Source organism: Thalassophryne amazonica, chromosome 7, assembly GCF_902500255.1.
Source record: "Thalassophryne amazonica chromosome 7, fThaAma1.1, whole genome shotgun sequence".
Lineage (NCBI taxonomy): Eukaryota > Metazoa > Chordata > Actinopteri > Batrachoidiformes > Batrachoididae > Thalassophryne > Thalassophryne amazonica.
The window spans coordinates 63361640-63375262 of NC_047109.1; positions in this window are offsets into that span (position 1 = coordinate 63361640).

The following is a 13623-nucleotide window of genomic DNA, read 5'->3' on the forward strand; positions in this document are numbered from 1 at the left end:
CTACACCTTCAGCCTTTGTCAGAAACACGTCCAGTAATTCATTAAAATGACTGAATCTCAGTCTTGATCCAGAAGAATAACAAATCAGACATTTTGATATAGCAGACCCACACTGTAAAACTCAATGAGTTAGTTGAACTCAAACCATTTGAGAAAACCGGTTGCCTTAAACCATTTGAGTTTGCCAACTTAAATGAAATAATTTAAAAAAATTTAATTGTTAAAGTTTTAGTGACTTAACAATTTACAGTTCATTAAACTTATGTAAATCTAGTTTATGTTTTTCAATAAAAAAAAGTGACAAATTTCTGCCTAAACTATTTGCATTACATTTTGGATTAGATTTTTTGATGCATTATTTGGTTTACTTGTTGACTCTGCGTTGTGTTGTTATGATTCCGCCCATTCGCTCCCCTCGGGACACAAACTCATGATGGCCAGCATGGAAGTTGTACTCTCTAACCAAAAGTCTAAAACCCACGGCTCTGGCCTTGTGACCAGAGAATTCTTTTGAGCTGTTGGGAGTGTGGTTTACTAGCTACATCTGCACAGCGACACCTGCTGGCCTCTGTTACATAAACTCAATTAAAATGAGTGAATGGAATGTACTGGAAATACATCACCAACACTTAAATGCCCACAAACTTTAAATGCACTTAAAGGAACTGAGTTGTTATGACATCAATTCAGTTTTGAGTTAGTTTAATTAATGCAAATTAGTGACTATAACTTCTTTCAAAGTTTGAGTTACATTAACTTAATTATTTTATTAAAATGGAGTGTTCAGTTTAACAGTGCAGTATCACACTTTTTTCATGCTCCCTTCAAGAAATGAGTCACATTATCGTGACACTTTTTTTTAGTATATCTAACCCTACTCCATCCCCTAACCATAACCCCACCCCCACCCCTGCATTACCCCGCATTTCATGATACCATCACAATGAATCTGTGCTTTTCGTGACATTATCACAAACCAATAGATTAATTTACTTTTGTGATTCCATCATGGATAGGAGTAGGGTTAGGTTAAGGTTAGGGTTGGTGATAGGAGTAGGGTTAGGTTAAGGTTAGGGTTGGTGATAGGAGTAGGGTTAGGTTAAGGGTAGGGTTGGTGATAGGAGTAGGGTTAGGTTAAGGGTAGGGTTGGTGATAGGAGTAGAGCTAGTAATAGTGAGTTAAAAGAAACCCTGTCACGAAAATTTGACTCATTTCGTGACGGGAGCATGAAAAAAAAAGTGAGACTGGGCTGGCATATGATAGTCAACAAGCCTCACTCCCCCACAGCCAAAGGGTGCTCTAGCCACACAGGGAAGAGTCCTGGTTTTAGCTGACTGGACAGAGTGCCTTCCTCCCATACCGGAGATTGTGAGTGAGTTCTCATCCTGAGGGGAGCAAGTGGGAGGAGTCAAAAACACTATGCAGAGCAAGCCATTACACAAGCATATATGGGGAGACAAGTGAGGGAAGCTGCCAAGGCATCACGACAGCTTCAGAGTAAAGGTGCCTTGACACTTGAACGAATTTGATCTGCACACTGGCACACAATCTGCCACGCCAGAGAGTAAACTCATTATAAACCATTGCAAACTGTGCGTGGTTTCGTGTAAGTGTGCAAAGAAAATTTTGAAATGTTCAAAATCTCTGGCACGCATTAGTTATGTGAACTTCACGTGAACATTGCACAAACAATTCAAAAACACTGAATGTCAGTGCGAGTGATTCCATCAGCGCAACGCACCACAGTGCAGCTCACCTGAACGATTATGACAAGATGTTAAATCTATCATAAACATAATTTTACAGATACTCATAAGAAGGAATGAAAATGCACCTGGTTTACCAAGCCATTACAATATAAACATTACAATAATTTCCTTTTAGACTATTCCAAATGCGTTCTTCACGTCATGAAGCACATGAGAGAGACAGAAAAAAAGTTGCAGCTGTAGAAAATTCCTCTATGACAGGGGTCGTCAACTCCAGTCCTCGAGGGCCGGTGTCCTGCACCTTTTAGATGTGTCAATGGTCCAACACACCTCAGTCAAATGACTGAATTACCTCCTCATTATGCTCCAGATTTCTGCTCATGACTTCATTAATTGACTCAGGTGTGTTGAAGCAGTGACATATCTAAACATTGCAGGACACCAACCCTCAAGGACTGGAGTTGCAGACCCCTGCTCTATGATTCCAGAAGTGATTAGAGGTGGAAAATCATTAATCCGCTACAATCCAGCATCCAGCGGAACACAGCGGGTCACACTGATATGACAAATTGCACGGCAGTGTAGGGGGTTAAATGCATGTAAGTGTCAAGGTGCCTTAAAGAGCATCAATGGCGGCGATTGGGGAGACTGTACATATAGCAATTTTTGTCCAAACTCTCAAGATTTGCCTATGTTTTGCGAGTAAATAGTATAATTTTAAATGTCTTTATTTTAATGATATTTTTAGATTAATGTTATAAAACAAAACAATTTTGTAGTGTTACAATAGTGCATATAGGAAAGAGAGGAGCAGCTGTAGCCAGTAAGCCAGTCGTTCTGGTATTTATATTTGGATTTACTTTTTGCAAACTGTTTCTTACTTCAACTTTTGATAATCTGTGCGCTACTGTCCAGTGCTGCTGGTACCTCAGTTTCCCTGAGGGATTCTTCCCAAGGGATTAATAAAGTTCTATCTAATCTATTCTAGTATGGTTGCAGCCAGGCTGATGTTGTTAGAGCTCAGAAGCTATGCAGAGTAGGTCCTGATTTGTACTTGGCTGGCAGACCACTGATTAAGACCAGGTATGTGTGTTTCTCTGGCAGAACTGGACTTGTGTCAAGAAGTGCATTCAGTATAAAAGTTGTGTTGAATCCAGATGTGGATCTGCTGTGGTGACCCTGAACTAAACAGAGACAGCTGAAGGACAAAAAAACAACAGTCGTGCATCTGATCATTCATTTCTAGTTCCATTTCCAATTAAGAGTCACTAAGGCGAGGGCAAGTGGGGGACCAGCCACTGGGCAACAGGGCCGACAAATAGTATAGACAGAAACATATTCACCCTCTCTCGAACTGACATTAGAGTCACCATTTCACCCAAACCAAATGTCTTTTGGAGGTTGGATGAAGCCGGACCACCTGGTGGGAACCCATGCAAACACAGGGACAACATCACAAGTCAACTCCACACAGAAAGGACGAGGATCCACAACCTTCTTGCTGTGAGGTAACAGTGAGAAATCATCATGCTGCTCTGAGCTGACACAAAAATCGGACAAAATTCAGTGCAAAAGGAGATGCAAGCAAAATTTGTTTTACTATGATAATGTGAACACTAGAGGTGGGCGATACCAGGAATTTTGGTATTGATCCGATACCAAGTAAATACAGGCCTAGTATCGCCAATATCGATACCAATACCGATATTTTTTCATATTTAAGCTTCATAGATCCAAAGGATCCAAAAGACCTAGGATAGAATTTCGGCAAACATTGTATATGACAACAAAATACTTTATTATCACAATCAACATTTTTGTTTAAAAAAAATCACTCAACACAACTTAAAACAAAATCTCCTGAGGTTGAGGGCTGACAAACCACAATACAAAGGTGCGCTGCTCCATGTTGTGTGACACAGCGCAGCGCTGTTCTTACAGACAGAGACTAGACTTTAATGAATCTGCGCAGCAGTCAGTGCGTGTGGGAGAGAAAAAAAGCTTGAGTATCGATCTTTTTACATGAGGATTGTTCAATATCAATACCAGCATTGGTATTAATATTATCGATATTAGGATCGATCCGCCCACCTCTAGTGAACACTGCTTCATAATTACTGGGTGATTCATAAAGGCTGGTACTGTCAGGAAATATTGAAGTTTAACCTAAAATATACATCAAGTTTTATTTTTGATTTGAGGGTGGGCAGCGCCCTGCTAGTTCGGCCTCTGATATCTGAAGTAAGGAAGGTAAATTAGCAATATAACTGACCCCACAGAATGTCAGCTTCCCATTTATTTAATACTCCATCACTGTGTGTCGGTGTTTGTCCACGTGTGCTCACTGCTTAAGATTGGACAGTAAGAGCCGGTCACAGGCCCGGCGGCCTGGCAGAGCGTCGCTAACTGATGTTGGTCCACTTCTCAGCTCATAATGTTGGGTTTCAGGTTACACGTGAGCTCACAGCACCTGCTCGACAACAAACCACACTGTGGGAAGTGTTTCATTATTAGCCAACTGCCTTTGTTAGTCTGTTTGCTCAGTGAAGTCACGGCCAGTTATCGAGTGAGTCAGTGAGGTTTGTTTACTGTCTTGCTACACTGAGCACCTCGGTTAAAAAAAAAAAAATTAAATTAAAATGTGTGTCCGACGGATACTTTTCCTTTAATTTTTGTTATTGAAATACCTAAAACCTTCATTTCAGATATTTAAAATTTGTTCCAAAATTTCAATTTACTCCTTCCAATACCTTCATTTAAACGTCTTTTAGTTGTTCAGTACAGAGTCACTGTGATCTGGCGGGTGGCGTCTCCTTGGCAACACAAGCAAACAAACCAAAGTGTGTCAAGCAGAAATTCTTTTTCATCTCTTCTGATTGGCTGATTAGAAATGGGTGATATTACAGAAATCCTGCCTACTTCAAAGCAAGAGAAGCACAAAATAAATAAATGAATGTCCAGAAGAGGTCTGGGCCACTTCATGGAAACACTAACTAGTGGGGGAAAATGTGAAGTGCAACAAAAGATGAATTAATGTGATTTGGAGACAAAAAAAAAAAAAAGATTGGTTTAAAGCTGTGCAGATTTTAAAATTTCACAACACTGATTAAAATTTGTTTCTACTGAAATCCAAGCATTATAGAGTAATTTATTTTTGAAATAGGTTGCAAAATTCCAGTTCAATTTAAAGAGGAGAACATATTTACCTGGGGGGAATTCCACAACGAATACTTTGCAACAATGTTTGCGACAATGTGCGTGTGCACACGTTTGACCTCATGCCTGTGTGCATTACCTTTGACCTCGCATGATGCAAATGCACAGGGAGTGCACACGAACATATATTGTGCCTAAAACTCTCGTGCATATATTATCTGGGTTTGTAGATGTTGTGTTTATTTTATGTAAACATGCAAGAATCTCAAGTGATTTCTCTGTTATTTTTGATGGGAATTGCTGTGAGCCGCAGTCACTTCCTGTTCATGTCAAGTGAAGTTTGCTCTTTAACACCCTGCTTGTTGTCCTTTACAACACTGTTTGTGCTGTTTGTTCCAGATTAATGTATGCAAGATGTCTGAAATTCAGTTTGCGTTCATGAAGTTCCACGCAGGTTGAAGGTATATTTGCAATATTTGTTTTAGCAAGTTTTCAGGGGTCTCATGCATGCAGTCTCTTATAAATGTTATGAAAGGCATAAAAATTTACATTTTGGTAGTATAATGTTAATTTTCAATTGTCGACATGTGGTTTCTCTATGTTGCTTTGACTGCAGCACCTGTCTCGCACACAAAGGATTATGGAATATCTCAATAGGGCAAATGAGGACCCCTACAACTGAAGGTCACATGAAATTATCTAAAACAGCGTGGAGGAAGAATTGATTCGGTCGCGGCAACAAAAAAAAAGTTTTGGTCGAGGCGATTCTTGTTCTTGTCACTTCTTGTTTGCTTCCACATCAGATCAGTTGCCCTCATTGCTAAGCACTTTGCTAAAACCTCACAGTGCCTGGATGTGCAACCAAGTCAACAGCCTAAAAATGCATCTCGGATTTCCAAGTAAGTAGTGCCTAGTGCCCAAAAAATTCAAATTTAAGCAAAAAACACACACAAAAAATAAGCGGGCTATTAATGCCTAGTGGTGTTGGGGCATTTTTTGTTTTTATTTGCTGTTTTAATGTTATTATATGTGTTTTGTATACTTAAAATGGTGGGTGGTCAAGAGGGCCCTGGTCGGAGGGTCTGGGGGGTTTTGCCCCCCAGAAGCTGAAGGATTTTAGCCATGCTAATGCTCCCCAGAACCATTTTACTGAAAAAAGTCTAAAGGACCTAAATGACATGGTGAGATGGTGAGCAGCGTTCCAGGCATGTGAGTGGCAAATAAAAATGACTAAAATGATGGGAAGGTCAAGAGGGCCGTGGTCAGGGGGTCTGTGGGGTGAAATTGAAAGTCATCCCGGTTGTCAAAAATGTTTTCATTTGAAAAGATTGAATCACATTAAATATTGTATCTAACTGAAAAAGTTTGTAAGACAAAAACTAATTAATTAATTGTTAGACACCCTCCCCCGGTCCCCCAAAAAGAATTTTAATGTAATTTGGAGCCGAAGTGATGACAGTGACATATTTTCATCAAAATGCATCTTCCATGTAGTATGTACACATATGACACAAATGCTTTATTTGATGTCTTGGAATGAGAACATGATATATATGAGTGGACGTACATCATGTGTCTGGGATACCAACACATGAAACTTTATGAGATCATGCAACTGTAGCCACCAGTGTGTAGGAATGTGCACCCCGCCAGTTACTTGGCAAACAGCGATGTGATAATCTCGCTCAGTCCAGACTATCTGCAGCGTATTCAGCATGATCTGGAGGCCGATCACGCCGATCACGGGAAGATCATGTGCAACTGATGTACATGTTTAAGTCATGTATCCTTTTTTCAGTGTGCTCTGGATTCACAAACCAACTACGCTTTACTCTGAACTTTAAATTTCTCAGTAATATCAACAAAATATTGTGCATCTGCTCCACCACAGTTTTCTATATAAAGAGTTCAGATGCAAAACCCAGTAAGTATTTATTTTATTACCTCCGCCAAGGAGGTTATGTTTTCGGTCGAGTTTGTTTGTTTGTTTGTCTGTCTGTTTGTCAGCAGGATAACTCAAAAAGGTTTGAACGGATTTTGATGAGATTTTGTGGAGTGCTTGGAAATGACAAGAGGAACAAGTGATTAAATTTTAGTGGTGATCCGGATCACGATCCGGATTCCAGGAATTTTTTAAAGGATTCTTCACCATTGCGGGATAGGGGGAATTTTGACATTCTAGTTTCTAATTCCACAAAAACAAGGCAGAAAGGCTTGAAAAAAAGTAGGGTGTAACATAGTCAAATGTTCTATCAAACAACAAAGTTTGGTGATGATCGGATCCGGATTCCGGATCTGGTGATCCAGAATATGCAAAAATATAGGGAAAATAGAAAATGTGTCAGTGTGAGGTGACAAATGAAGCTAGAGATCCACAACTAACACCAAACTGTAGCTGAATCTGTACTGATTCAGTAAGGTGTCATCAGATTTGATGTAGCTTCAAATGTTATGGAGCTAGATCCAGAAGAAAACTGCCATTACCGAAAAATCGTTTTTATATAATAACTTTTGAACTAATAAAGACATAAAAGTGATTCCAAGTTCTAGTGGTATGTTTTCATGGTCAAGGATGTCAAATATAAAGGAAAGAAAAGTGTATGTATCATAGTTTTGGTTGTAACACTGAATTGTTGAATATATCACTGTGCCAAGGAGGGAATCTCTTTAGGGTCAGTAACCCTATGACCTTGTTAGTAAACAATGTCAAATACAACACACTGCAAAGAGGAAATCCCTCAAGACAAACTGTACAGGGCTGGGGAGCACAATGAATTTATTAGATGAAGGACTATCATTTGGCATTATTATATTTTAGTGGCAATGAATATCACTATCCAGATTACTTCACTTAGCAAAAGCAAAGTGATGAGTCAGCAGTATACTCAGCAGTGGTTAAGTTCTGGTTCAGTGCACATCACTGAACAAAGTACACAAGGTGCAAAACCCACTCCCAGGTGTTGATGAATCACGCCTAGGATCCAGAAAACCCAGAGGCTGACATCAACACCTTACTGTCGCATATATTCTGCTTTGGTGCACTTCACTGAATATATAGAAGGTGCACTTCATTATGTAGCACATGCAACACTTAAAAATAGTTCTATTTCAGAATTTACTGTTATTTATTTAGAGAAGTGTTTCATAAATGTTAAAAAAAATCATATATTTGCAGTTTAGTTGAATAATAAATTGAATTTTGTCTCTTATTTGTTTTTGTCTATAAGCACATGCAATATCAATATCAGTGCTCAGATGAGAGTAGCTTCTGGGAAAGGTGCAAGTTGCAATAAACTGTGATGCCAAGCGCTAAGGATACATGCTATCCAGTCACAGCAGATGAAACTTTTTTTTTACTACTGAGCAAACATCATTGTTAGACTTAGGTTCAATGATTCCACGGCGTGTAGATGTTATGGCATCAGTGACCCCATGGCCTTGGAGGAGGTTTGCACTCTCTAAGTGCTTCTAGTTTTATTTTTTTTTTAATGGAGAAAAATGCCATTGAAAATGGAGATTTAAAGGAAACCATATTTGGAAATGCACAGACTTTCATCAATAAGATGAAAACAGTATGTTCAAATTCTTTCATATTTTGCACACTGATGGTCCCCTTGACAGCCAAGTACATGTTGGCCTCATCTAAAAATTTATGGTTTTGGAGATACTGGGTTTTGCATCTGAACTCTTCATTTTGAGTCCGCTGGTTCTCAGTTGGTCATTGGTCTCGAGCGGCGTATTCAGCTATTACAAAACATGAATGGAAACAAAAATATTCCAATCTGCCAGATTGCGCTTGAATAATTCAGGCTCTCATTTGAGGAGGTCGCTCACAATTAATCAGTACAAGAAAGACAGGACGTACCCATTATGAAATGCAAATTCATGTGAACTTCATTTGATCCGGTTGTGGGGTCGTGAACACATTATATTTGGTCAAAAACTGACCCACCTACAAGAACAGAACAGCCCCAAATCAAAAGTCTTTTATCACCACCAAGATGACATTATGTAACAGTGACAGCCACTGTGGCTGCTGGTCAGCAGCAACACGAACAGCGTACGTGAGTGTCCCTCTCTCCAGTCTAGTCTCATTAGGATGCAAGTGGGTCTGAGGTCCCTGATGGGTGAGGAAGCCTTTGTTCAAGTAGGACCCATTTGTCCTGCTGTCTCCACACAGACATAGGAGCTTTAATGGCTGCAGTTTGACCTACTTGCCTTGTCTGGTCTGAGCTAGTCTCTGTGAACATCTGAGAGTAGAAAAAGGCAGACAGGGGAGGAATAAGGGTGGGCTCCCCCTGCTGAGTGATGGGACAGCTGAGGGCAAATATGTGGAGGCAAAACAGGCCCACATTTTCTCACCGGCCTCAGTATAGAAATAGAACAGCATGGACACATGTGCGGAGACTGAAACAAAAACGCAACAAGCCATCACATGTGGATTCAAGTTGTGTCCAATCTCTCCACCAGCTGACTGATCTCACATGGATCCTTTCAGGAGCAGTCTGAGGAATGATCTGATCTCATGGAGCTATTCCACAGAGCATCATTTAATAATCACAAATAGGAAATTGGGGCATGTTTTGAAGCATCATAGTAACTTCTTGATCTGTCTTTGTGAATCTTGAACAAACTTGGTATATGTAGTAGTTACAGCCATCATCAACACCAGATTTGAAATCAGGGTCCAATTTTTGAACTGCACAAAATTTCATCCCGGTTCTTGAAATCACTGATGGTACATGGTAACTTTGTTATCATGTGTCGTTCGTAGTCTTAATGGCTTCAATCATGTTTGAAGTTCTTTAAACAGGGTATTCGTAGTGACTACAGCATGGAACTTGTTTGATCGTGCACCATCGGGGAAAAATTTGAAGCCAGAGCAGCAGTTTTTGGAAAGTTGAACAACTCGCTCATGTCTGGCTGAGGGTGCAGATCCTTTCTTTTGTTTTTGGGCTGGTTGCCAGGTTTGCACTTTATAAGCCAGCCAGTTGCCAGGTCTGCACTTTATGAGGCAAGCCGGTGTTGCAGACCGAACAGTCCCCCCTAAAAATTGGTCTGCCCTGTCTTTACTGTGCATGCATCATTTGGGACCACAGCAGCATGCCTGGGTCTGACATTCGGCAACCAAAGCGATCAAAGTTAATAATGTGATTATTAACCATCAGATGACAAAGTAAAACCTCTTAAATCATTCGTCGTAAATTCAAATCTAAGGTGAAGCAGAAGTTTGAGCGTGTGTTTGCGGGGATCTCTAATATGATAAGCAGGCGCTCACTGTCCGATTGAAGTAGTTTAAAAATGTGATTCAGAGGAAACCACACATGGTTTTAAGCAGAAAATGACGCGATAATCAGTGAGTCGTTGCTGACTCTCTGAAATCACGTAGGTGCTGCAGACGTGCTGCTGTGGCGCTCTGATAGATCCCCTGTCTGTTATTATGAAATAATGCTGAATTTATGTGGAAATGATTGTTGTGCAAAAGTTTCAGATATCTGTCCCTGAGATAGATGATGAGTGCAGTTTGAAGGAGAAATGAGGTGATAATCAGTCAATCGCAGCTGACGCTCCAAAATAACGCTGCTGAGCTCCGAAATGATGCATGCACAGTGAAGGCAGGGTGGGCTGATTTTTAGTGGGGACCGTTCGGTTGGCAACACTGGATTTCCGTGTTATCCCGTTTTGCACTTTTTTGGACTGTGAGCGATCGTAGTGGAATAGTGCCCTGTGGAAAGCTGACATCTTTAATTTAACTTTGATAAAACTCCATATTTGATGTGTGCAGACTATATAATATAACACAGAATTGTGGGAAACAGAATGAAACATCATCACATCATCCTGACAACCATGATAACAAAAGAAGCAGTTTGTGTTTGCTGACATATCACACAGAGGAAAATAGCACAGTGTGTACCAAACTTTAAGAAGGCCTTTTGTTTATCAGGGATAAACAAAAGCTTTTTTTGTTGAGGTTTTGTTGCTGTTTGCAGGGTCCTGGTGGCCAGTAATGCCACTGTTGCTTGATTTGAAAAGTAAGCAAGTTATTTGGCTTCTCCCTTTTTCATTTTAGGGTCACCCCAGCAGATCTGAGATGGATCTGCATACAGATTTGGTACACTGGATGGACCTTCCTGACCCAGCTAAACATGACATAGAGAATGGGCAGCCTTGAAGCAGGAACCTTCTGCTCTGGAAACAAGTACATTAACTGCTTGGCCTCCACCAATGCTTGTTTTTAAAAGTTACCAACTAAATTCTGTCCACAGTAGTTGAAGCAAGGGGAAGTATTAATGGATGTATATACGCACACAGTACTGTGAAAGTGTTTTAGGCTCATTTAATGTACCATAAAAGCATTAAAAATGATGAAAAGATGATCAATATTTAGAAATAAATAAAATGTGTGATGAATTTCAAATGTAATGATTAATTATATAACATTTAATTCTTTTTACGTGTTTTTTTTGGGGGGGGGGGGGGTTGGTGTATAAGTCACAGGACCTCAAAAACTATTTCAAGGATAATGCATCTTAAAGTACTGTATGAGTAATTGTGTTTTACAATAATTTTAATACTGCGTGATCATTTGCAACTATGTTTGTTTGGTATTCTACTGGCAAGTACACTTACAATGAAATAATAATAATTATTATTATTGTTAGTATAAAGGACAGTACAGTGTAGTATAAAAACCTTTCACTCTGGGATGGGATGGGATACATACATACATACACACACACACACACACACACACATATATATATATATATATATATATATATATATATATATATATATATATATATATATATATATATATATATACATATATATATATATATATATATATATATATACATATACATATATACATATACATATACATATATATATATATGTACATATATATATATATATATATATATATATATATATATATATATACATATATATATATATATATATATATATATATATATATATATATGCGAGGGCTGTCAATAAAGTATAGGTCCTTTTTATTTTTTTCAAAAACTATATGGATTTCATTCATATGTTTTTACGTCAGACATGCTTGAACCCTCGTGCACATGCGTGAGTTTTTCCACGCCTGTCGGTGATGTCATTCGCCTGTGAGCACTCCTTGTGGGAGGAGTCGTCCAGTCCCTCGTCGGAATTCCTTTGTCTGAGAAGTTGCTGAGAGACTGGCGCTTTGTTTGATCAAAATTTTTTCTAAACCTGTAAGACACATTGAAGTGGACACGGTTCGAAAAATTAAGCTGGTTTTCGGTGAAACTTTTAACGGCTGATGAGAGATTTTGAGGTGATACTGTCGCTTTAAGGACTTCCCACGGTGCGAGATGTCGCGCAGCGCTCTCAGGCGCCGTCGTCAGCCTGTTTCAAGCTGAAAACCTCCACATTTCAGGCTCTATTGATCCAGGACGTCGTGAGAGAACAGAGAAGTTTCAGAAGAAGTCGGTTTCAGCATTTTATCCGGATATTCCACTGTTAAAGGAGATTTTTTTTAATGAAAGACGTGCGGGCGGATTGCAGCGTCGGCTCGCAGCCGCTGCGACGCTCCGCCACAGGAAAAACACCTCCGTTGGAAGCCTTAAGGACAAATCCGCACGTCTTTCATTAAAAAAAATCTCCTTTAACAGTGGAATATCTGGACAAAATGCTGAAACCGACTTCTTCTGAAACTTCTCTGTTCTCTCACGATGTCCTGAATCAATAGAGCCTGAAATGTGGAGGTTTTCAGCTTGAAACAGGCTGACGACGGTGCCTGAGAGCGCTGCACGACGTCTCGCTCTGTGGGAAGTTCTTAAAGTGACAGTATCACCTCAAAATCTCTCATCAGCCGTTAAAAAGTTCACCGAAAACCAGCTTAATTTTTCGAACAGTGTCCACTTCGATGTGTCTCACAGGTTTAGAAAACATTTTGATCAAACAAAGCGCCAGTCTCTCAGCAACTTCTCAGACAAAGGAATTCCGAGGAGGGGCTGGACGACTCCTCCCACAAGGAGTGCTCACAGGCGAATGACATCACCGACAGGCGTGGAAAAACTCACGCATGTGCACGAGGGTTCAAGCATGTCTGACGTAAAAACATATGAATGAAATCCATATAGTTTTTGAAAAAAATAAAAAGGACCTATACTTTATTGACAGCCCTCGTATATATATATATATGTGTGTGTGTGTGTGTGTGTGTGTGTGTGTGTGTGTGTGTGTGTGTGTGTGTGTGTGTGTGCGCGCGCAGTTGTGCTCAAATGTTTACATACCCTGGCAGAATTTTTTTTTTTGGACCATTTTTAAGTTAATATGAATGAAAACAGAATAAGTGGAGCGTGAGATTGGCTGGAGAATCAGTGCAGCAAGGACGGTGTTGCATTCGCTCTACTGTACTGTTGTGACAAAAAGGGAGCTGAGCCAAAAGGCGAAGCTCTCATTCTACCCTATGGTCATGAAGGTTGGGTCAGGACAACAAGCAGCCAAATGGGTTTCCTCAGGAGGGTGGCTGGTGTCTCCCTTAGGGTGAGAAGCTCAGTCATTCGTGAGGAGCTTGAAGTGGAGTCGCTGCTTCTTCGCGTTGAAAGGAGCAGCTGAGGTGGTTTGGACATCTGGTAAGGTTGCTTCCTGGGTATTTCCCTAGGGAGGTGTTCCAGGCACATCCATTTGGGAGGAGACCCTGGGGAAGACCCAGGACTAGGTAGAGACAATATATCTCCACATTGGCCGGGATCAGAGGTGG